The sequence below is a fragment of the Mesoplodon densirostris genome, chromosome 10 (genome assembly GCF_025265405.1).
Source record: "Mesoplodon densirostris isolate mMesDen1 chromosome 10, mMesDen1 primary haplotype, whole genome shotgun sequence".
Lineage (NCBI taxonomy): Eukaryota > Metazoa > Chordata > Mammalia > Artiodactyla > Ziphiidae > Mesoplodon > Mesoplodon densirostris.
Window position 1 is genome coordinate 17,475,196 of NC_082670.1, and position 26,214 is coordinate 17,501,409.

Here is a 26,214-nt window from a genome sequence, read left to right on the forward strand (position 1 = left end):
TAAAAACCTAGCGGAAGTGGAAATGCTACTGAAAGCCTAGAGTCACACTATATAAGAGGTAAGAAAAGCTTCCCATCTGGGACGGATTGGAGACAGAAAGCTTTTTTTCTATTTCCGCTGTCTCACTCTTTTCCTCTCACCCCCTCATCTGCTTCTTTCCTCCCCTCTAGCTCTGTACCTGTCTCTCCTCCGCTCTCGTCCCTTCATTTTTTCTTCTGTGAGTGAGAGTGATACACCCAGCAGTCCAATAACCCCACGGCCCCGCACCAACCGTGGTGGGGGTTATCAGGGATTGTTCAGCCATACGGGATTGTCCCTGTGCCGCCCTGGCTGTTACATGACCCCAAGTAGGCTGCAACTCCACTCTGCTCTTCAGTCCAGAAAGTTTAGAAGCCCTGCAGCAGGGACCAGATCATACATGATAGCAGTCACCGTATTCAGGACCAGTTGGCAAGGGGGTGGCAGTGGTCTGGAGATCCAGCTTGCTTCTTCCATGACCTCCTGCTAGAGGGATAAGAGAGAGAAGCGTGGGTGGGTGTCAACCACTCAGTTATCTTGTAGACAGAATTCTGAATGCAACTGAGCCTGGGAGCCATAGGGGTAAGTGTGGCATCAGTAAAGCTGCCCATAGTGTGATGGCACATCTACCCTTTTGGGGTTAGGCCTGATGGTGTGACCTGTTCTGGCCAGTGCAAAGGGAGTGGAAAGGTCATGTCTTTCTTTGGGGCAGACATGTTCAAATCCAGTCTGCCCTGTGTTCTTTGCACCATAGACGTCATTGTGGACACACATGTCAGGATGAAGCTTCCTCCAGCCTGGGTCCCTGAGGGAGTGCAGGGAGAGCACCTTCTGCCGGCGTGTGCTAGACCTTGTGTAGAACAAGAAAGGAGCCTGTGTTGAGCCACTGAGATTTGGGAGCTGTTACCATAGCAGAAGCCAGCCTATCCTGATCCACACAGAGTCAGGCATGGTAGGATAAATTTATCAAGTGTGCTATCAGTTGACCTGCAGTTTGTAAACATAACTGTCATTACGCTTTATATTTTCTTTTCATGTTTTTCCTTAGTACCAAGTACCATGTTTTTCCTTTTTCTTTAATGTGGCCCTCTCTACTAAAAAGGAGGAGATCTGTCTTGGTTCATTCAGGCTGCTATAACAGAATGCCATAGACTGGGTGGCTTCTAAACAACAGAAACATATTTCTCACAGTTCTGGAGGCTGGAAAGTCCAAGATCAAGGTGCCAGCAATTCAGTAGCTTGTGAAGGCCCACTTTCTGGTTCATAAATGGCCGTCTTCTTGCTGCGTCCTCGTATGGTGGAAGGGGCAAGGGAGCTCTCAGTCGCTCGCTCGCTCGCTCGCTCGCTCGCTCGCTCGCTCGCTCGCTCGTAAGGGCGCTAATCCCATTCATGAGGGCTCTATCCTCATGACCTAATCACCTTTCAGAGGCCTCACCTCCCACCATCACATTGGGGATTGGGTTTTTTTTTTTTTTTTTTTTTTTGTGCGGTATGCGGGCCTCTCACTGTTGTGGCCTCCCCCGTTGCGGAGCACAGGCTCCGGACGCGCAGGCTCCGGACGCGCAGGCTCAGCGGCCATGGCTCACGGGCCCAGCCGCTCCGCGGCATATGGGATCCTCCCAGACCGGGGCACGAACCCATATCCCCTGCATCGGCAGGCGGACTCTCAACCACTTGCGCCACCAGGGAGGCCCTGGCGATTGGGTTTTAACATATGAATTGTCAGGGGGTGGGGAGGACAATATTCAATCTATAGCAATATCTTTTGAATACTTTGGCCAATTTTTTCCTTAAATTCTTTTGTTTTAACATCTTTATTGGAGTATAATTGCTTTACAATGGTGTGTTAGTTTCTGCTTTATAACAAAGTGAATCAATTCTACATATACATATGTTCCCATATCTCTTCCCTCTTGCGTCTCCCTCCCTCCCACCCTCCCTATCCCATCCCTCTGGGTGGTCACAGAGCACCGAGCTGATCTCCCTGTGCTATGCGGCTGCTTCCCACTCCTTAAATTCTTTATTAGAGTAAAACAAACATATGACAGTGCGCATACATATATAAAAATACGTGCATAAATCGTAGGGTGGCAGCTTGATGGATTTTCAAAAAGTGAACACATTGTAACCAGCACCAAGTGGGCTCCCCATGCACCTTCCCAGTCACTACCTCTGTCCCCCAAAAGGTAACTGCTATCCTTATTTCTAATCATGGATTGGTCTGCCTGTTCATGAACTTTATATAAATGCAGTCATACAGCAGGCGCTGTTTTCTGTCTGCCTTCTGCTCAACGTTGCATGTGAGATGCATCCGGGTGGTTGTGTGTGGCAGCAGGTCACTCACTTTCATTGCTGACTAGGATTCCACTGTATGAATATACCACATTGTGATTAGCCATCCTACTTTTGAGTTGTTCCTAATTTTTTGGCTATTAGAATAATAATGCCATAAACATGTTCTTGGGTCCACAGAGATGTGCATTTGTGTGAACTTATATCGAGAAATGGAATTGCTAAGTCAGGGCGTTTGCACATGCTGCCCAGCGGTGTTTGGAAAGGGTTGTACCCATTTACGTTCCTGTCAGCAGTATCTAACAGTTCTGGGTGCCGTCCACTTGTTGATGTGAACTCTGCCACTCTCCCCACTGTTTCTTCTCTCTCTACCTTTGACTTTGTTCAGCAGACCTTGTCTCTGTTGTCTCTCATCCGTGAGGCAGCCCTGTTTTGATAATAATGATAATACGGATAACCATCAACTCTCTAGCCTTTAAGCATGTCAGACAAAATGATGTGGACTTTACAAGTGTTCATCGGTCCTGAAAACACAACCCTGAGATAGGTACTATCATTCCCATTTTGCTGAGAAAAAAAAAAAAATCTAAAACACACAAGACTAAGTAACTTGCCAGGGGCACAGAGCTACGAAGTTCTAGAGGCAGAACTTGAACTCAGCCTGACTCCAAAGCCTGTGCTTCTAGACTGTATACTCTTCCCGCTCCCATGACCCCATCTTCCACCTAAACTTGACCTGAACCAATAGACGGGTATCTAGGATTAACTCTGTGGATGCCTAGGTTCTGGGGGAGCCTAGCCTTTCTCTCCATGTCGTCCTGCTCCAAGAATGTGCATGGTACTTGATGCACTCTTCAAGATTTAACAGTCAAGTTTCTTTTCCTTCCTTCCTCCCTCCCTCTCCCTCTCTTTCTTTCTATCTTCCCTGGTTCATCAAGTGCAAAACTGTCAATAGGATAATGTAAAAATTCTTTGGTGAAAACTTTGCTTTGTTGCTAGGAAAATGTGTCTAAACATCAGATTTCCATATGTCGTTCAGTCAAAACATAGGCTTTTCCATTGACTCCACTCCAGGTTGAAAATTTCAATGTATATTATAAGATGTCTTGGAGGGAGAATTAGAGTTACAAATGAAGCTTCAAGAGGTTTTATCATTATAAAATAAGCATAGGGGGAAAACGTAAAAAGGGAGAGAGGTAGAGAAGGGAAGAAAAGAGGGAGAGAAAGAAGAAAAGGTAAATGATAGGAGGGTAAATGATATTCTTAAGGCTTGCCTGACCCCTAAGCCCCCCAAGGTGCTGCATTGAACTCACAGGAGCACCATGGGATATTTTAAATTTTTGAGGGAAACACAGCAACATCTGTCAGATACCATGTAAAACTATTAGCTCAAAATAGTTCACAGTTTCAACATTAAAATGCACAACATTTTTTGATGTTACCGTATCTTTGTAAGACTAGGTTTTAGGTGGTTACTGTGATAAAAAAGCAAGTATCAAGTGAAAAATCAGTGTTTAACAAGGAATGAAGGTGATTTTATTTCAAGGTTCGAGAAGTTGTGCAGTGCCCAAAAGATACACACCTCCCATTAATAGATAATTATGGCAATTTTAGAATGAAATAGTTATATTTATTTTAATTTACATGTATTATTTTTTTCAAATAGTTCTTGTAAGATATTAAGACACAAATATTTCTTAAGTTGTTAGGACCTACCTACTTAATAACCAGAGTGGTTAGCTATTTCTTTTGGCCTAGGGGTGCCATGAATCAAGAAAGCTTGGACATCTCTGCTCTATGATACCACCTAACCTAGAGCATCCATGCCAAATTTATATTTAATCTGCGGTCCTAACCACTTCTCAAAGTATTTTTAGTTTTTAAAAGTTAATTCATTGATAGCACATTTGATAAATTTATACTTGCTTTTCCACTGAGCTTGATTTTTTTTTTTTTTTTTTTTTTTTTGCGGTACATGGGCCTCTCACTGTTGTGGCCTCTCCCTCTGCGGATCACAGACTCCGGACATGCAGGGTCAGCAGCCATGGCTCACGGGCCCAGATCCTCCGCGACATGTGGGATCTTCCTGGACCGGGGCACGAACCCATGTCTCCTGCATCGGCAGGCGGACTCTCAACCACTGCACCAGCAGGGAAGCCCTGAGCTTGATTTTTATGCTGTTGAAACCATAGAAGTTGAGTTAAGGAACCATGAAGGAGTTAAGGACCTGAATCAACTGGGTTCAGATCTCAGTTGTTTCCATTACAAATCTTAGGAAAATAGTATAGGGGAAGAGCATGAGATTTTTTGACATCAACAAAAGTTTGGTTTAAATCTGCAGCCAGACCACTTCTTTCTGAGCCTCATCTGTAAAATAGGAACACAACTGCATTGCAGTGTCATTAAAGATGAAATGAGATCACATGTATCAAGTAGTGTCCTAGGCACACATCCTTTCTTCCCCTTTCATGATTCCTTTAGCCATTTAAACATGAAAACCAACTTCATAAATAAGGTTAGGTGTTTTATATTTCGTTATTAACACATGACCACCCAAAAGAATTATATGTGGGATAAAAAGAGTCTTGCCTCAAGGGACTTAAAGTCTAATTTTAACAAATGCAGCAAAGGAAGAAAAATTCAAAGAAAATGGATTGCAGCTGTATTTGAGGAGATCAAATTAATGAATGCTGTGTAGTACAGATTTGGGTGGCCAATCTAAGATCAAGAAGGGTATTTTTCCATGGCCAAAGATTAAAAGAGCAAAGAGATTAATAGGGAGGCCTAGAAGTCATGCCCTTCCCCACCCTACCTTGGGGTAAAAGGAAGTGCAGACACTATTATTCTTCATTAGTTTTTGGTCAACTATTTCCTACCAGTACTGTTTCCTAGAGCTCTATAGCCAAAATATCCCAACTGTGTAACAGTTGAAGCAAAGAGTTTCATTTGGTCTCTTATGGTCTTCCTAATTTATGGGCATCTGAATACACTTACAAGTACTGGTGAGGCAAGTGCCCAGAAAAAAAAAAATGTAGGGGGGAAAAAACCCAGAAACCTTGGATCAAGGTAAGGGAAAACTTGGAGTTCAGAAAAGCCTGAAAAACTAGGAATTTTAACTCTCGGGTTTATCTAATCTGCTTTTAATATGTGTAATTAATCATAATAACTATAGATGTTATCCCAGACTGTCCAATTCCAAGGTCCAAGCTTTTAACTTCTGTTTTTAACCCCCAGTTTCCATAAAGAGGAATAAAACACAAGTGCTTTTTAAACAGACCTAAAGATTTTCAAATAGATGTAGAGGAAGTTGTTTACTTATGACTCAATGTACTTGGGTCCAGCCTTTGTGACCTGAAGCATACCATCCACATAATGTATACATAAGTAATGAAGTAATGAGTCTAAGTACAAATTCCAGCTCATTTTAAATTCAGTGTTATCTCCCTCAAAAGGTCACTTTAGAATGACTCTGTTGACACTCAATCCTGAAAGAAATTCCTCATGCTATCTTGTGAATCTTTGCCCTTGCAGGAGGAATTTATGTGACATTTTACTCTTGCAAGTGTAATTTGTTTTGAAATAACCAGAAATAATTTAAACAGTGAGTGAAGCATAAGAGTAAACTAGGTATATTGGTAGGAGTCCCTGGGAAAATTCTTTTGTGGGCCTTGGCTCTCTAAAGAAAAGACCTTGCAGCAAGAATTTTTTTCTTTAAACCCTAGACTTTCCCCCCTGACCAGCATGAACAAAGAGAAGTCCAGGAGTAGGTGGCTTCACAGGTGAATTCTACTAAACATCTAAAGAATAATAAACACCAATCTTTCTTAAACTCTTAGCAAAAAATGGAAGAGGAAGGAACACTTCCTATCTCATTCTATGAGGCCAGCATTATCCTGATATCAGAGCCAGATAAAGACACTACAAGAAAATTGCAAACTAAAATCCCCTATGAATATAAATGCAAAAATACTCAAAATATTAACAAATTAACTTCAACAGCATGTTAAAAGGATTGTTTACTATGACCAAGTGACATTTATACCAGGAATACAGAGTGGTTCAATATAAAATCAATCAATTTAACATCACATTAATTTAAAAAGGGGGGGCATGTGATCATCTCAGCTGAAACAGCAGAGACATTTGACAAAATCCAACACCCTTTCATGACAAAACTTCTTAGAAAACTAGGAATAGAGGGGAAATTCCTCAACATGATATTTATGAAAAACCCACAGCTAATACTATACTCAGTGGTGAAAGACTGAAAGCTTCCCCCTAAAATCAGGAACAAGACAAGGAGGCCCACTTTCACAGCTGCTATTCAACATTGTACTCAGTAGTTCTAGTCAGAACTGTTAGCCAAGGGGCTTCCCTGGTGGCGCAGTGGTTGAGAATCTGCCTGCCAATGCAGGGGACACGGGTTCGAGCCCTGGTCTGGGAGGATCCCACATGCTGCGGAGCAACTAGTCCCGTGAGCCACAACTACTGAGCCTGCACGTCTGGAGTCTGTGCTCCGCAACTAGAGAGGCCACGATAGTGAAAGGCCCACACACCGCGATGAAGAGTGGCCCCCGCTTGCCACAACTAGAGAAAGCCCTCGCACAGAAACTAAGACCCAACACAATAAAAATAAATAAATTAATTAATAAACCCCTACCCCCAACATCTTCAAAAAAAAAAAAAATAGAACTGTTAGCCAAGAAAAAGGAAGAAAAGGCATCCAAATTGGAAAGGAAGAGGTATTTGTAGATGACATGATGATCCTGTGTATGGAGAAGTCCAAAGAATCCACAAGGAATCTACTGGAGCTAATAAACAAATTCAGCAAAGTTGTATATTATAAGATCAACATGCAAAAATCACTTGTTTCTTTTTGGATTGTTTCACAATCCAAAAAGAAATTCAGAAAGCAATTCCACTTACGATAGCATCTAAAAGAATTAAATACTGAGGAATAAATCTCACAAAAGAGGTAAAGGATTTGTATGCTGAAAACTACAAAACATTGCTGAAAGAAATTTTTACGCATCTAAATAAATGAAAAGATATCAGTGTTCATGGATAGGAAGACAACATTATTAAAATGTCAATACTACCTAAAGTGAGCTACAGATTCAATACATTCCCTATTGAAACAGACTTTTTTGCAGAAATGGAAAAGCCAACCTTTATATTCGTATGGAATTTCAAGGGATCCCAACTAGCCAAAAGAATCTTGAAAAAGAATAGATTTGAAAGAACACTTTCACTGTTCACAAACACTTTCCAACTTCAAAACTTACAACATGGCTACAGCACTTGAAACAATATGGTACTGGCATAAGAACAGACATATAGATCAATAGTATAGAATAGAGATCGCAGAGAAAATTATTCCCATAATTGGCCAATTGATTTTTGATAAGAGTGCCAAGATCATTCAATACAGGAAGGACAGTTTTTTCAGCAAATGCTGTTGGGGGAACTGGATATCCCCATACAAAACAATAAAGTTGGACGTTTCCTTACCTTTCACCATAATATGAAAATTAACTCAAAATGGATGAAAGACCTAAATAAAATTAAGAGTTAAAATTATAAAATTCTTAGAAGAAAATAAAACATTGGGAGAAATCCTCATGGCATTGAATTTGGCAACAATTTCATAGATGTGGCACCAAAAGTATAGTCAGCAAAAGAAAATTTTTAGATTTCATCACAATTAAGAACTTATGTGCATCAAAGGGCACTATCAAGAAAGCAAAAAAGACAGAATGGGAGAAAATATTTACAAATCATTTCTCTGACAAGAGATTCATATCTAGAATATATGAAGAACTTCTATAACTCAACAATCCAAAAGCAAACAACCCAATTTAAAGATATGCAAAGGGGGCTTCCCTGGTGGCGCAGTGGTTAAGAGTCCGCCTGCCGATGCAGGGGACACGGGTCTGTGCCCCAGTCCGGGAAGATCCCACATGCCGCGGAGCGGCTGGGCCCGTGAGCCATGGTCGCTGAGCCTGCGCGTCCGGAGCCTGTGCTCCGCCAACGGGAGAGGCCACAACAGTGAGAGGCCTGCATACCACAAAAAAAAAAAAAAAGAAAAAAAGAATTGAAAGCAGGGACTCTAATACATATCTGTACACCAATGTTCATAGCAGCATTATTTACAGTAACCAGAAGGGAGAACCAACACAAATGCCCACTGATGGATGAATGCATAAACAAAATGTAGTATATACATACAATGGACTATTACTCAGCCAAGGAGTGAAATTCTGACTCATGCAACAACACAGATGAACCTTGAAAACATTATGCTTAGAGAAATAAGCCAGACACAGAAAGACAAGTATTGTATGATACCATTATATGAGGTACTTAGAGTAGATAAATTCATAGAGACAGAAAGTAGAATAGAGGTTACCAGGAGCTGAGGAAAGGAGGAGAGGGAAGTTACTGTGTGATGGGTACAGAGTTTATGTTGGGTGTGATGAATGGTTTTACATATAGATAATGGTGATGGGTACAAAACGTTGTAAATGTATTTAATGCCACTGAATCATACACTTACAAATGGTTAAAATGATCAATATTATGTTACACACATTTTACCAAAATAAAAATGGCATTGTCCTCTAAAAATGTATGGTGAATTTGAGAAACAACGTGGCTAGAATGAAGGCTATATAAGAGAAGTGCCTAGAAATTAGACTACAAATAAGCTCAGGTTGTGAAAAGTTTTGATCCCATTCTAAGAAATTTAGACTTTATTTGATAGTTAAGGAAGAGCCACTGTAGGCTTCTAAGCGGGCTTCTGAACATTGCAGGCTCTGAAGACATTGCTGTCTGAAAAGATAAGCAGTGACCATCTGGAGGCTGGCCTGTTCTGTTGATGACCCAGGCCAATGGGCTCCCATTTCCTGACCCTATACCACCACTTTCGGAAATGTACAATGTAGTCATCACTTTTCAGGGGCTGTGAAGCAAGGCTTTAGGAGAGTTAAATCTCTGTCCTTGGTTTTGAGTTTTTCATCTGCTGCCAAGCTTCAAGTCTGTCCATTTCCAAGAGAACCATTAGCGAGCCTCACTCAGCCAGTTGGTGATGGTTCCTATCCTTGCTGTTACTGACACTAGTGTTGCTAACATGGGGGTTTGCTTGTTTTACAGTTGTTGCTGTGACACGGAACTGGATGTGTGGGTCCCACCATTATCTCAATTAAGAAAGCTCCTCAGTAAGGGTCAAGCTCCTGTCTTTGTAGTTCAGTGCATTTGCTCTTTAATCTTTGCTTTGTGCTGCCGCACTGAGGTGCTTCTGGGGACCTAGCAACCCTCTATCCCTCCAGCACCTGCTACCTTCTCTGCTTAGCTACCGTGATTCAAATCGGCGACTCCAGCTTTCTGGTTTTGATCTTCTGTATCTCAAATTCTGTTAATACACCTGTTCAGTTAAGAATTCACATGCTCTCTTCTCAACAAATGGATGAGAATACTTAACCAAAAAGCCACCTGGGATAACCATCTCGGGCCGTGATCTTAGAGAACAGATGCTCCTGGGATTTCGGTTCTCTGGTTTTTGGTTTTTCAGGCAGTATGATTTCTGCAACCTTACTTGGTGTCGTTTGAGATATAAGGGAAGGGCTTCTGCCACCATAGAACCCTCATGGTCCACTACCCTCAATTCCAAACTTCACAGGAAAACTCTAAATTCTATTATTGGCCCATTGAAGTGTTAAAACTTGTCATGTCTACAGGACCGGGAAAACTAGGCTATAATTTGGTATCAACTCTATGTTTTGGGCCTGAGTAAATAAACCTGATTCTAGCACAGTCTCTCACCCAGGAAACAATGGTGAATGGTCAATATCATGTCTCGTTTGGTTCCATATCCGAGAATAAAATCGGAAGTCAAACAGAAGATGAGATGGAGCTCATAGAGTCTGGGTCCCATCTAGAGAAAGTAAAGGAGCTGTTGAAATTTACTTTTAAGTGTATTACATGGAGAGGCATTCAGGATGGCTTGGGTTTTGTGTCATTGAAAAGAGTGACCTGAAAGCCTCTGAAAGGTCTGCTCTAGCTGCTGCCCTTGACCTCTTCTCATCTTTCCTGTTTTCATATCTTTTTTGTCTCCAATTCTCCAACAGCTTTTCTTCTCCTACATCCCTTCCATGTGTAAGGTCTCTAACCCTATGCACGCAGAATAAGATTCTCAAGCCTCCAATTTAGACCCCTCTTCTCTTTTCCCCTCTTAACACAGCATCCTCCAAGATTTTTGAGGTTAGGGAGGTTGAAAGTTCCAAAGCAGTCTGACAAAAAGCACAAGTTGGTTGGATCCCAGTCTAAAAAATTTAATCTTATCAAACCAGCTTGCCTTGGGCAATCAGAATTATACCAGCTGCAAGAACATTCACTAGCTAGAAATGTCGTATTTCAGGTTGAAGAATATTTTTAATGCCTTTAGACACACAAATCAAAAGGAACGTGGGGGAGGGGAGAAGCAATTTAACACCAGCTTTCCCTCACGCTATGGGGCAGAGTCAAGCTGTCTATCTGAGGAGCTGCAGTAACTCCAGTTAATATTAAAAGCAAAACTTGTGGCAACCCAACATTGAAGTCACAAGTGTAAACCCCCAGAAAGTCACCACCGGCTGCCTTCTGGTAATCAGTCCTAAACAACATGTGTTTCTCTGCAGCGTGTCAGGGAATTTAAACTTTCCTCCAGTACTGCTGGAAATTTGAATTGAGATTTGAATAAGTTACACAGAAAGACTATCCTTTCTCAACACTTGGTAAAAGATCGGGATCGCTCTGTGTCTCTCTGCTTCACCCAAGACTTGGTCTTGCTTGAAAAGCAGGAGTGGTGAAACCTGCAGGTCAGCCTAGAATAAGATAAGAGGGGCTCATAGGAACCATAGAGTTGGACCCCCTTACCTTATAGATGGCAAAACTGAGGCTAGAGGAGTTCAGTGACTTGTGTAAGATCTGTCCCTCTAGTCTGGAGCATTTCTGAACAGGAATCCCAAGTATTCTCTTTGATATTGAGAAGCTTTGGGACTTACCTGTGTCCAGAGGTGTATTGTAACTGAATGTATCTCTTGAGGCTCCCCTCAGGGCTAAGAGAATGCCTATACAGCCCGATGCCAGTTTGGGCCAACTGCAACTGTTTATGACTGAGTTCTTAGTCCCAACCCCAGAGAAGGCAGTGGCGGTGGTGGTGACTGGGGCCACTGTGCTGAATTGACCCAGATTCACTTTTGTCTCTCCACTGGAATGGGCTTATAAAAAGTTGAGTTATAAAAAGAAATTTGAGGGCTTCCCTGGTGGTGCAGTGGTTGGGAGTCCGCCTGCCAATGCAGGGGTCACGGGTTCGTGCCCCAGTCCGGGAAGATCCCACATGCCGTGGAGCGGCTGGGCCTATGAGCCATGGCCGCTGGGCCTGCGCGTTCGGAGCCTGTGCTCCACAACGGGAGAGGCCACAACAGTGAGAGGCCCACATAACGCAAAAAAAAAAAGAAAGAAAGAAAGAAAGAAACTTGAGCAGAATTATAAAATTCATATTCCTCACACTCCTGAGTTTATACACTCTTTGCTACAACTATGTTGTATTTAGGAATATAGTGATCACTCTTCTTGATTTTAAGCACCAGATCTGGAATCTCTGCCTTCCCCACACCCAGAGCAGTGTGGACCTTCGCATTTTCCTCCTAAGATTGACCCAATGGCCCCATTTACTCTCGGCCGGATTTGGTATCTTGGATTGGGCCAGATTCCCTGCAGCAGCTTCTGACTGTTCAGTGCACACAGGTTATGGACCACCCACCAGAGTCACTTAAAGCCCCATGGGCCCAGGACTGCCCAGTGCTTCAGGGGCCGATTTTCTCATTCCATAATTCTGTTACCATAAACATTGCTTTCATTATATACAACTTGAAAAGATGAAACACCCTAATTCATCTTCTGTCATAGGGAAAATTTCTCAGCACTTAGTGGTTGGGTTAAGATTTGAGGCCTTTGTGACGGGAGCGAGGAAACGCTCTCCAAGGCCATGAGAGAATGAGACTGAGCTACAGTAGTTGGGGTCCCTGTTAAATTGCTGGGTCTGGAACAGGAAGTTCATGCTAAAATCCAGGAATGGAAATGGCAGAAGGACCTGGAATGTCACAGAAATGAGAAGGGTCCTGGATAACTACTTCTGAGGAAGCTGAAGTCACTGTAATTTGCCATTATTGGGTTTTGGTTTGTTTTCTGGTTTTGTTTTGTTTTGTTTTTTAATTTTGGCTGTGCCATGTGGCTTATGGGATCTCAGTTCCCCGACCAGGGCTTGAACCCAGGCCACAGCAGTGAAAGCGCCAAATCCTAACCACTAGACCACCAGGGAACTCCCTGACATTGCTTTTAGAAATCATGCTCAAGCGTTGGTTGGATTGGCACAAGAGTCAAGGCAGATGGAAGCAGTAGCCAAAATACCTTTGGCGCATGTAGCAGTAATAGTAAAAGTAAATAACATTAACATCATCATCTCCCTAGCTACCATCTACATACAGCCACGCATTTTCCCCAGCACTTTAATACATTAGCTTATTTAATCCTCATAACCACTCTAAACAATTATTCTAGATGAGGAGACTGAGGCACAAAGATGTGATTTGTCCGAGGTCATTAGCTGGTAAATGGCAGAGCCAAGCTTATAACCCAGGCAATCTGGTGCTACAGTCCTAGTCTCAACCAGTTTGCTTTCCTCTCTCAAGCTAGAGAGGGTGGGCAGAGCACACACAGATGCCCTCAGACCATGAACACAGGAGGTGCTCCAGGTAACGTGAGGTCACTGGGAGAAACAGAATCCCTTCTGGCTGCGGGATGAAGACTTCCTGAAGGGGAAAGACAACTTGGCAGATGTTTGGTGCTATGTACCAAGCACTGTGCTTGTCATTGGGAAAAAAGAAGTGAACAGGACAGTCGCTGTCTCTGCCTTTGTGAAGCTTTGGGGCAATTGTAACCCAGCTACTCGAGGTAGAAAAATACAGGGAATCATCAGAGCATGGGAGGGACATCTAACCCAGACTGGGGAGGTCCGTGAAGGCCTTCTAAAGAACGCTAAGTACATTGAAAGGGGCAGGTACAGGTGTCATGAGATCGTGGGGCAAGCAAGGAGTATAAACCAGATTGCTGAACAGTGAGGGGATTTAGCCAGGCAGAGAGGTGAGATAGAATTTGGGGGAGACTGGAGTAGAATATTGGCAGACAGGAGTACCTTTAACAGAACTTATCCTACATGGAAGGACCTTCTGAGGGCAAGTTTTCTTTCATCCGAAGAGTGAAATATAATTCCTAAAATTTGCCCTAAAAATCATCAAACAAGGAAAAGTAAAGCCCACATCTGAATTTTTTCTAATGTCTAAAACAAAAAAGCCACAGACTATATCTATTTAAGCAATTTTGTTTAGCCGCTCCTCTTTCCTTTCTCACCCTCTGTAGCCAAAAAAATTAAGTTCAGAACCTCTTAATACTCATCAGAACCTCCCCTATCTTCAGAAGGTAGCAGGTAACAAGTTTTTCCCTTTGCAGATAATTTTCTCTGTCTCTTAATGTTTTGTAATCAGATGTGGTAGCTCCAACTTCTCTGTATTCCAAACATAGCCAGGAAGGAATTTCTCAGACAGTTTAACTTTTGGTAGCAGGTAATTTTAATCCATTGCAAACATCAACCTGACATGGACTTGCTATCTTCATTATTTTAATTACTCTTTGGGGCCACTTACCTCCCCACTCCATGCCCACCACTCCTTCCAGGAAGGAGTGAATAGAAATTGGCAGCTTTAATCTTATCATCCATGGACCAGGTAATTTTTGGCTTAATAATGATATCATTTAGCTTCATACCTTAAGTAATGAAATTTGTTTGTGAAACTCTTTATCTTAACCAAAAAAAGAGAAAAAGTTACCTTTTTTGATGGGAGGTCAGTCACCTCTGTCACACTGCTGTCTGTGCTGTTCTGTCTGAACAGCTGACAGTTTCTGTTAATTTACTTTCACTCCCCAGTTCAACCTCCCATATGGAAAGCTGGAGTGATTTTTTTTTTTTTTTTTTTTTTTTTTTTTTTCTTTTTGCGGTATGCGGGCCTCTCACTGTTGTGGCCTCTCCCGTTGCGGAGCACAGGCTCCGGATGCGCAGGCCCAGCGGCCATGGCTCACGGGCCCAGCCGCTCCGCGGCATATGGGATCCTCCCAGACCGGGGCACGAACCCGTATCCCCTGCATCGGCAGGCGGACTCTCAACCACTGCGCCACCAGGGAGGCCCTGGAGTGATTTTTGAATAACAGCAAGTAATATCTGATGTGGCAGCAACTGGCAACTCTGGCATTGAGCTTGGCTGTGGCCATTACCCAGGATTCCTCACTTCTCCTTGAGAAGCAATTACAGTTTCACAGGCTGGAATTAAAATTCCCTGTGGTCTGCAATAGAGCAACTGACACTGTCAAAGTGATTTCAGGCTGCTAATGTCTCGCTGGGGTATAAGTAGAAAAAAGAGTTCCTCCTCTTGGAAACGGAGGTCTGTCAACTTTAAAGCGCGGACTCTTTGATATGTTTTAATTCACACTGAGGTCAGTGGGCACTGCCTCCTTCCAACAAAACTTGTTAGGGCGCTAGATTGCGGAACGGGTGTTTTCATAATGATGGAGCAGAAGTAGGGTTTGGGGCAGGAAGAAGTGTTCAGACTAGCAAGGAAAATAATGAAAATGGGCCCCAGCTATTGTATAAACCAAATGAGGATGTGGAAATAGGGACAGCTTCTGAGCTCTCACCTGGGGAAGGACACAGGGGGCACATGCCCTTTATGGCGGTTCTCTGACAGGTCTTCATGGAGCTCCTCTTCTGGCCCAGCCCTGTAAGGGAGAGCCAGAGGTAGTGTGTTTTAACAGAAAGCTCAGAGCCTTGGGCATTAGACCCGAGTTCCAATCCTGGCTTCTCCTCTTATTGTGTGTTCTTTCACAACAAAATTTAACTTCAAGACTCAACTTCCTTTTCTATCCAACGGGACCCATAATACCGACCTTGCAGGGTTGTGGTGGATCAGATGTGAAAAGTGTTCTGCACAGTGGCCTATCCATAGTAGATGCTGATTAAATATTACCTGTCATTAACAAACAGAAAGGCTTTGTTCAATCGTGAAGTTTCTCAAACCTCAGGACTTTTGTCACAGCCAAGTTCCATCAGCAGAATTGCTTACTTAATAGTTTGCATCCAATCACTCACTTTGGAGACTTCAATTAATCTATTTTAAAAGAAAATGTTTATTACAAATGGCAGCCCTATGTCCCTTGCCATCCATAGAAGGTTACCATTTTTAAAAAATGAAAAATAAAAAGTGTTTATATATCCTACTTAGCATTGCTTGAAGAAGGCTCAGGACTTGAAGCTTACAGCAGTTGGTTTAAAAAAAAAAAAAAAAACAAACAAAACTGAAAAGAGGAGACAAGAGAAATAATAGAGAGGCATCCAAGGCATTCTTGCCCCAGCCTGAGCCTCTTCCCTTCCCTGAGGTCTCAGCCTTCCTTCCTTACCAGCTACTCACCCATCCCCTGCATTTACGGACCTGATCAATATCCATGAGATTGCTTGCTTCATTTCCTGTAGTCTCATTCTTTCATTTGAAAAGAGAGAAAGAAGCATCTAGCAGAGAAGTGTGTCAACCCCTCTGAGTTTTTCTTTCACTCTACGCCCCAGACCCTGATGTGAGTTTACAAGTGAAAACACATGGGTAAAACTCATTTTCTTTCTGATGAAGAAACATGCAGCACCTGTGAATGAGAGTTGGCAGTAATCCAGTGACGCCCGTTCCACTCCTGAACTTCTCAGTGGTCAAGGGCCTTGAGGGAGAGCCAGTAGATGTTTCTCCCACACCCTGGTTTCATTCCCTCCTTCCTGAGTGCCAAGTTCTGCAACACAGGCCTGAGCAGGGACGCTTCTCGTTCATTTTCATGTTGTCCAGTTACACCCTGGGTTAGTTCTGATCTGATCAATTTTTCAAAGGAAAATGATAAAGCAGGTCTTTTGTCTACAGCTACCAAATCACACTGTGTGGTTTTATCATCTTATTTTCCAAGTTTATCTTTTGAAAGAGTTTTTTCTAAAATTTCCCCACCAAGCCCATGTCCCTTCTGGGAATAACAAGACTTGTTTCAGCTACATTTTTAAAACTGTACTTAAGAAAAGGTCATCTACAGATGAAAGTCCAAGGCTAGCCTTAGGGTGGCTACATCAGTATTCCTGGGACAAAGGAGAAATCAGATGATGAGAAATTTAAATTTCTACTGCAATCTTTCTACTTAGCTCCTGTGGTCACCTCTTGGGGTGCTCCGACAGCTCACATACCCCAGGTAACCAACAAAGGCCAACCCCTTGGAAAGTCTCATCTGACCATTCTCAGTTGTATTGCCCACAATTTGATCCCAAAGTGAATCTAGGAGAAAATAATTATGCAAAGGAATGGAAGTATTTATGACATTGAATAAAAATTACATTTAGGAGGGAAAAAAAGGTAATAAAATTGTCCTGAAAGAAGGCATGCAAAAACAAGGAAATTACTGAGATTAGGTAATAGATGGAAAGTAATCCTTGGATTCATCTTTTATGTAGAATGATCAGTTAACATCAGGCAGTGTCTTGGGCCAGTGGTTTCCATGAGTACAGAGGTAGGACACCTATTTTTCAACTTTTCTGGGGATGACTTCCACCTTTTATTTTTAAATTGAAGTGAAATTCAGGTAACATAAAATTAACCTTTTTAAAATGAACATTTCAGTGGCATGTAGTACATCTGCATGCTGTGCAGCCACCACTTCTGTATACAGTTGACTCTTGACCAACTTGGGATTAGGGGCATCAACCCTCAGTGCAGTCAAAAATCCCCATAAAACTTATAGTCAGTCCCCAATGTCCAAGGTTGCTCTGTATCTGTAGTTCCTCCATATTCACAGTTCAACTAACTGTGAATCATGTAGTACTATAGTATTTACTATTGAAAAAAATCTGTATATAAGTGGACCCACACAATACAAACCCTTGTTGTTTGAGGGTCAACTGTATTTCCAAAACTTTTTCATCACCAGAGACAGAAGCTCTGCACCCTAAGCAGTAACTCTTCATTTTCCCTTCCCTCAGCTCTTGGTAACCTCTGTTTTACTTTTTGTCTCTGTGAATTTTGCCCATTCTACATACCTCATATAAGTGGCATCATATAATAATTGTCCTTCTGTATGTGGCTTATTTCACTTCACATAATGTTTTCAATCCATGTTGTAACATGTATCAGGACTTCATAATTTTTATGGTTGAATAATATTCAATTCTATGTGTATACCATGTTTTTTTTTTTTTGCCCATTCACCTGTTGGTGGATGTTTGGGCTGTTTCCATCTTTTGTCTATTTTGACTAGTGTTGTTATGAATATGTGTGTACATGTATTTGTTTGAGTTCCCGTTTTCAATTCTTTTGGGTACATATGTAGGCGTGGAGTTGCTGAGTCACATGGTGATTCTATGTTTGACTTTTTGAGGAACCGTCAAACTGTTTTCTTACAAGTCCACCTTGGCAACTCATTCTGTTGGATTATGCATTTCTGTTTCCTTAGATCCTCTTAACAATCTGCTTTTAAAATTTCCTAACATATCTAGAAATTTAAAATACAACAAGCCCCACGTAGCTACTACTTACCTTCAGTAGCTGTCAACGTCCTGCCACACCTGTTTCATTATTTCTCTCCACACACTACCTCACTTTGGTTTCCTGGAGCATTTTAAAACAAATACCGTACGTCATGTAATTCCCCCACAACCTCCACCAAAACTTAAGTATACAACTAAAAGTAAAGAGCAGCATCTTCTTACATTACCACCATAACCAAACTAACACTAATTCTTCAATATCAACCAATAAATGGTCTATATTTACATTTCCCCAGTAGTCTTAAAATACTGTCTTGCCTTTGATTTGTTTGAATCAGGATCCAAACAAGATCCAATGTATTTGATTAGTTTATATCTGAAGTGGCCTTCAAGTGGTTTTAATCCCCAGGTCAGTTGTCTTATAGGACGTTCCCACTCTGGAATGAACCGATTTCTTCCTTGTGGTGTCAAGTTCTCTCTTAAGGTTAACATTTTATTTCTGCAATAGTGATATAGTCAATTCCTATAGTATTCACTCTCAAGCTTTAAAACCAACCGTAGTGGTCACCTGAGATGCTTTTTAAAAAATGCAGATTCTTGGCCCTTGTGCCCTTTCCCTCACACACCCCCTCTGCACCCCAGACTCTGACTGAGGAGCTCTGGGTTGCATACCAGAAATCTGCATCTTATGCGCGCTCCTCAGGCGATTTGGGTGCAGGTGGTCCCTAACTACACGGTAGAAGCTCACCTTTATGGTGAAGTGTGAATGGACATTTACATATTTTAAAGTCACTTTTTATTCTGCACTTTAACTGTATGTTTCAACTACCCAACTAACTAACCGAGTATAAGTAAGAATGTTGCTACTCTAATGCTACCCAAGATGAACCAGAAATAACCACCCAACATTCACTGTTCTGATTCAGTCACACCTTATTTACCCACAACTTCATTATTCAATGAAAGGACTAAACTCAGGTCCCCATCTGGGCCTGACAAGGTACTGATTTCCTTCACCTTGAGGTGTATAGGGGAGGCCTGGGATAGCTGATGGGGTATCTCAGTATATCCCCAGTATGCTGTACGATATTATCATTTTATCTGCATTTGTCATTTTTGCATATATTGGTGTGAAATAGGTCAGAAAGCACTGGAAAGGGTGCTAAATCAACATCTGGCCGATCTTGTAAACTAATTTTCTCTCTCATTCCACTTTAAAATAAATAGCAGGCAATAGATAGATAATGTCAATCAGTGTGAACAACGAATGCCTTATTTTGGACATTGATATATGCTCAGTGTTCTTTTCTGAGTGTTTCTCACTAGCAGCTATAAGTACTCAATGGTTTTCAAGAGTTTTATATCTTTATGTGCATGTCCTAATACTGGAAATACTGACATTGTAATGTGTACTTGTGTAACAAATTATTTGGACTATCTTAACAAAACTATGTTTATTGTTATAAAGCTATAGTGTTAACTGCCTAGCAACTATTGTTCCTTTCTTAATTTGTTAAAACACTGCCACATACAAAATTACTCCGTCAAATAATTTTGTTTAACAAATACTAATCTTATAATTCATTTTCTATGAACATTTGCAGTATTTGAACTGATGGAAAGCTTTTAAATAACTTTGGGGATAACTTTTAAATTGCCAATGGCATTTGCTTTGAATTGTGATTCACTTCTCTGGGGAGAAAATCTATTTTGATAAACTCTTAAAATTAATCAAATTCTCGGGAGTAACTTTTCTTAAACATCAGTATTCAGATTTTATAGTTATAAAGAATAATACCTACATTAGCATTTGCTATTACTGTCCAACTATGGATTTTTGAAAGAATTGTCTGTGAGGCCCTTTAATTTATTTTAGTTTTTTTTTAACATCTTTATTGGAGTATAATTGCTTTACAATGCTGTGTTAGTTTCTGCTGTATAAGAAAGTGAATCAGCTATACATATACATATATCCCCATATCTCCTTCCTCTTGCGTCTCCCTCCCACCCCTCTAGGTGGTCACAAAGCACTGAGCTGATCTCCCTGTGCTATGCAGCTGCTTCCCACTAGCTATCTGTTTTACATTTGGTAGTGCATATATGTCCATGCCACTCTCTCACTTTGTCTCAGCTTCCCCTTCCCCCTCCCCATGTCCTCAAGTCCATTCTCTACGTCTGCGTCTTTATTCCTGTCCTGCCCCTAGGTTCTTCAGAACATTTTTTTTTTTTAGATTCCATATATGTGTGTTAGCATACGGTATTTGTTTTTCTCTTTCTGACTTACTTCACTCTATATGACAGACTCTAGGTCCATCTACCTCACTACAAATAACTCAATTTCATTTCTTTTTATGGCTGAGTAATATTCCATTGTATATGTGTGCCACATCTTTATCCATTCATCTGTTGATGGACACTTAGCTTGCTTCCATGTCCTGGCTATTGTAAAGGGTGCTGCAATGAACATTGTGGTACATGACTCTTTTTGAATTATGGTTTTCTCAGGGTATATGCCCAGTAGTGGGATTGCTGGGTCATATGGTAGTTCCATTTTTAGTTTTTTAAGGAACCTCCATACTGTTCTCCATAGTGGCTGTATCAATTGACATTCCCACCAACAGTGCAAGGGGGGTCCCTTTTCTTCACACCCTCTCCAGCATTTATTGTTAGTAGATTTTTTTTAAAATTTTTATTGGAGTATAGTTGAGTTACAAATTTGTGTTAGTTTCAGGTGTACAGCAAAGTGAGCCAGTTATACATATACATATGTCCACTTTTTAAATTAATTATTTATTTATTTGTATTTTTTTAATTTTTTTTTTAAGTTTTTTTTTTTTTGCGGTACGATACGTGGGCCTCTCACTGTTATGGCCTCTCCCGTTGCGGAGTACAGGCTCCGGACGCGCAGGCTCAGCAGCCATGGCTCACGGGCCTAGCCGCTCCGCGGCATGTAACATCTTCCCGGCCCGGGCACGAACCTGTGTTCCCTGCATCGGCAGGCAGACTCTCAACCACTGCGCCATCAGGGAAGCCCTAATTTATTTTTTTATTATTAGTTTCTGCTTTATAACAAAGTGAATCGGTCATACATATACATCTGTTCCCACATCCCTTCCCTCTTGCGTCTCCCTCCCTCCCACCCTCCCTATCCCACCCCTCCAGGCGGTCACAAAGCACCGAGCTGATCTCCCTGTGCTATGCGGCTGCTTCCCACTATCTATCTACCTTACATTTGGTACTGTATATATGTCCATGCCTCTCTCTCACTTTGTCACAGCTTACCCTTCCCCCTCCCCATATCCTCAAGTCCATTCTCAAGTAGGTCTGTGTCTTTATTCCTGTTTTACCTCTAGGTTCTTCATGACATTTTTTTTTCTTAAATTCCATATATATGTGTTAACATACGGTATTTGTCTTTCTCTTTCTTCACTCTGTATGACAGACTCTAGGTCCATCCACCTCATTACAAATAGCTCAGTTTCGTTTCTTTTTATGGCTGAGTAATATTCCATTGTATATATGTGCCACATCTTCTTTATCCATTCATCTGATGGTGGACACTTAGGTTGTTTCCATCTCCGGGCTATTGTGAATAGAGCTGCAATGAACATTTTGGTACATGTCTCTTTTTGAATTATGGTTTTCTCAGGGTATATGCCTAGTAGTGGGATTGCTGGGTCATATGGTAGTTCTATTTGTAGTTTTTTAAGGAACCTCCATACTGTTCTCCATAGTGGCTGTACCAATTCACATTCCCACCAGCAGTGCAAGAGGGTTCCCTTTTCTCCACACCCTCTCCAGCATTTGTTGTTTCTAGATTTTTTGATGATGGGCATTCTGACTGGTGTGAGATGATATCTCATTGTAGTTTTGATTTGCATTTCTCTAATGATTAATGATGTTGAGCATTCTTTCATGTGTTTGTTGGCAGTCTGTATATCTTCTTTGGAGAAATGCCTATTTAAGTCTTCTGCCCATTTTTGGATTGGGTTGTTTGTTTTTTTGCTATTGAGCTGCATGAGCTGCTTGTAAATTTTGGAGATTAATCCTTTGTCAGTTGCTTCATTTGCAAATATTTTCTCCCATTCTGAGGGTTGTCTTTTCATCTTGTTTATGGTTTCCTTTGCTGTGCAAAAGCTTTGAAGTTTCATTAGGTCCCATTTGTTTATTTTTGTTTTTATTTCCATTTCTCAAGGAGGTGGGTCAAAAAGGATCTTGCTGTGATCTATGTCATAGAATGTTCTTCCTATGTTTTCCTCTAAGAGTTTGATAGTGTCTGACCTGACATTGAGGTCTTTAATCCATTTTGAGTTTATTTTTGTCTATGCTGTTAGGGAGTGTTCTAATTTCTTTCTTTTACATGTCCCTGTCCAGTTTTCCCAGCACCACTTATTGAAGAGGCTGTCTTTTCTCCATTGTATATTCTTGCCTCCTTTATCAAAGATAAGATGACCATATGTGCGTGGGTTTGTCTCTGTGCTTTCTATCCCGTTCCATTGATCTATATTTCTGTTTCTGTGCCAGTACCATGGTCTTGATTACTGTAGCTTTGTAGTATAGTCTAAAGTCAGGAAGCCTGATTCCTCCAGGTCCGTTTTTCTTTCTCAAGATTGCTTTGGCTATTCGGAGTCTTTTGTGTTTCCATACGAAATGTGAAACTTTTTGTTCTAGTTCTGTGTAAAATGTCACTGGTAGTTTGATAGGGATTGCACTGAATCTGTAGATTGCTTTGGGTAGTATAGTCATTTTCACAATGTTGATTCTTCCAGTCCAAGAACATGGTATATCTCTCCATCTGTAGCATCTTTAATTTCTTTCATCAGTGTCTTATAGTTTTCTGCATACAGGTCTTTTGTCTCCTTAGGTAGGTTTATTCCTAGGTATTTTATTCTTTTTGTTGCAATGGTAAATGGAAGTGTTTCCTTAATTTCTCTTTCAGATTTTTCATCATTAGTGTATAGGAATGCAAGAGATTTCTGTGCATTAATTTTGTATCCTGCTACTTTACCAGATTCATTGACTAGCTCTAGTAGTTTTCTGGTAGCGTCTTTAGGATTCTCTATGTATAGTATCATGTCATCTGCAAACAGTGACAGCTTTACTTCTTCTTTTCCAATTTGGATTCCTTTTATTTGTTTTTCTTCTCTGATTGCTGTGGCTAAAACTTCCAAAACTATGTTGAATAAGACTGGTGAGAGGGGCTTCCCTGGTGGCGCAGTGGTTGAGAATCTGCCTGCTAATGCAGGGGACACGAGTTCGAGCCCTCTTCTGGGAGGATCCCACATGCCGCAGAGCAACTAGGCCCGTGAGCCACGACTATTGAGCCTGCGCATCTGGAGCCTGTGCTCCACAACAAGAGAGGCCGTGATAGTGAGAGGCCCGTGCACTGCAATGAAGAGTGGCCCCCGCTTGCCACAACTAGAGAAAGCCCTGGCACAGAAACGAAGACCCAACACAGCAAAAATAAATAAATTAGTTAATAAACTCCTACCCCCAACATCTAAAAAAAAAAAACAGTGGTGGCAGTGGGCAACCTTGTCTTGTTCCTGATCTTAGTGGAAATGGTTTACATTTTTCACCATTGAGAACAATGTTGGCTGTGGGTTTGTCATATATGGCCTTTATTATGTTGAGGTTAAGTTCCCTCTATGCCTACTTTCTGAAGAGTTTTTATCATAAATGGGTGTTGAATTTTGTCAAAAGCTTTTTCTGTATCTACTGAATTGAGCATATGGTTTTTATCCTTCAGTTTGTTAATATGGTGTATCACATCAATTGATTTATGTATATTGAAGAATCCTTGCATTTCTGGGATAAACCCCACTTGATCCTGGTGTATGATCCTTTCAATGAGCTGTTGGATTCTGTTTGTTAGTATTTTGTTGAGGATTTTTGCATCTATGTTCATCAGTGATATTGGCTTGTAGTTTTCTTTTTTTGTGACATCTTTGTCTGGTTTTGGTATCAGGGTGATGGTGGCCTTGTAGAATGAGTTTGGGAGTGTTCCTCCCTCTGCTATATTTTGGAAGAGTTTGAGAAGGATAGGTGTTAGCTAGTCTCTAAATGTTTGATAGAATTCACCTGTGACCTTTAATTTATTTAAGGTGAATTCTCCCACCTAATTTCTAAAAGGAGGATCTTTGCATCCTCCTGCAATCACTATTCCTGACATTTACAAAATAATGAATCTCCTTTTCTATTCATTATTAGCTTTTTTTCTAAGAGGTTTCAATACCAGCACATTTCTGATGTCATGAGTCACAGAAAATTAATTAAGAAAAAATAGAGGTCATAAGTCCACTGTCCATTCACATGAGGAACGCACCAGGAGAAGGAGACCTTAGCTCACTGTCATTCATTCATGTAGCAGAACTGTCATCCTCACAGCTGTCTGCTTTCTTTCTCCCTACACTGTGACTTACTATAACCAGTCACCTTACTATCAGAAAAGATTAGAGAAGAGGAAAGAGATAAGGAGGAGAAAAATGAAAATATTGGAAAATTGGAAAAACTTTTCAATTTACTATTGAATTTCAAAAATTGCTTTTGATAATTTTTCAAAGAATTTGAAATAACACACAGCAGCTCTAGAAGAATATCTCAGTTACCTCTCAATTTTTGCCACTAGCTAGAACCCACACTTATAAAAGCACTCCTAAAAGACATGTATTGTTCTTAATCAAGGGGAAAGAAACCGACATATGCTTTTTTTCATTTTGCTAGACACAGTAGTAGGCACTTTAAAGGAGTTGTCTCATTGAACATAGTTAATTGTATTTAGAGTTATCAAATTTTGGAAATAGTTCACCAACCCATATAGAGTTGAGACAGGACCTGCTAATATAATATGAGACAAAGACAAGTTAAAGATGGTCATAATTTCCTTTAAGGAAATCCCTAGGGATGCTTGATAAAACTCAGGGAAGAAACCTAGAAGTGGAAAGGAGTTGAACTTCGTAATGACAAAAATACTGTTTACGAAGACCCAACTTTTAAAATGCCCTATATATAATGAATCCTTTTAGATAGGCTTTGACAGCAAAACTGCCTTAAACCAACTTCCCCACCTAGTGGCCAGCACAGGAAGTTGTTTAAAAAACGTTCCTCGTTACAGTTTCCCTCTAGGGAAGGGTTCCTGTTTCCCTCCTGATATATCCATCCTTCCTCCTTTCCTTCTTCCAAACAGTTAATGATATCTATTATGTGCTAAGTTCTATTAAGTGATGGGATCATGAAGGTGAAAGAAACACAGTCTCATCCACAAAGAGCTAACAGTGTTTAGCAGAAAGAAAGCCACATAAAACATAACATTTTGGGGGGTGTTAAAGAAATCTCCTGTGCTCAAAAATGCTAGGAAAGGGCTTCCCTGGTGGCGCAGTGGTTGAGAGTCCGCCTGCCGTGCCCTGGTCCGGGAAGATCCCACATGCCGCAGAGTGGCTGGGCCCGTGAGCCATGGCCACTGAGCCTGCATGTCCAGAGCCTGTGCTCTGCAACGGGAGAGGCCACAACAGTGAGAGGCCCGTGTACGGCAAAAAAAAAAAGCTAGGAAAACAATGGTTTTATTGTTTTGCATTATATACATATATACATGCATTATATATATATATACATACGTATATACACATATATATGTATATATATGAAATAAATGGTGCCGTCCTTAATTCTAGAGCCATGAAGATTGGCAAGCAGCCATATCCAAGAAAATTTCAAAAAGAGGCATGGAGCTAACAAGTGATGAACAAGAGGAGAAAGAAAAATCAATGTATTTTCCAAGTCGGTTATCTCTGAAATATAAATGAGCTCTGCTATGATGTTTCTGTTTCTTCCCACTTTGTTTTTAATTCACAGTTTCCATGTTGACTTCCTTGTTACTTGTGCTGTGGAAACGTTCTCCTAGTAGTTTATCTGGTCCCTTTCTTCTTTGGAGGGTGTATCATCCAGTGCAGGAATATGAGGGAGAAAACGCTTCAGCAAGTGAGGGAGGGGTCGTCTCGCACACAAGAAGTCTGCGGGTCAGTGGTGCCGTGGTTCCCCCCATATGGCTTCAGAATCCCAGATTCTCTCCAGCTCTCTGCAGCAACATTCTTAGTGTGTGGCGGTTGTGTCCTCTTGGTTTTGAGATGTGTATCTAATCTGTAGCCCCCCATTTGTGCTTTAGGCAAGAACAAGGAGAAGAACAACAGCCAAAAGCACTTCTATTGGCTTTGGCTCTTTTAAAGAGTTTTTCCAGAATCCTCGCTCTGTAACTGCTG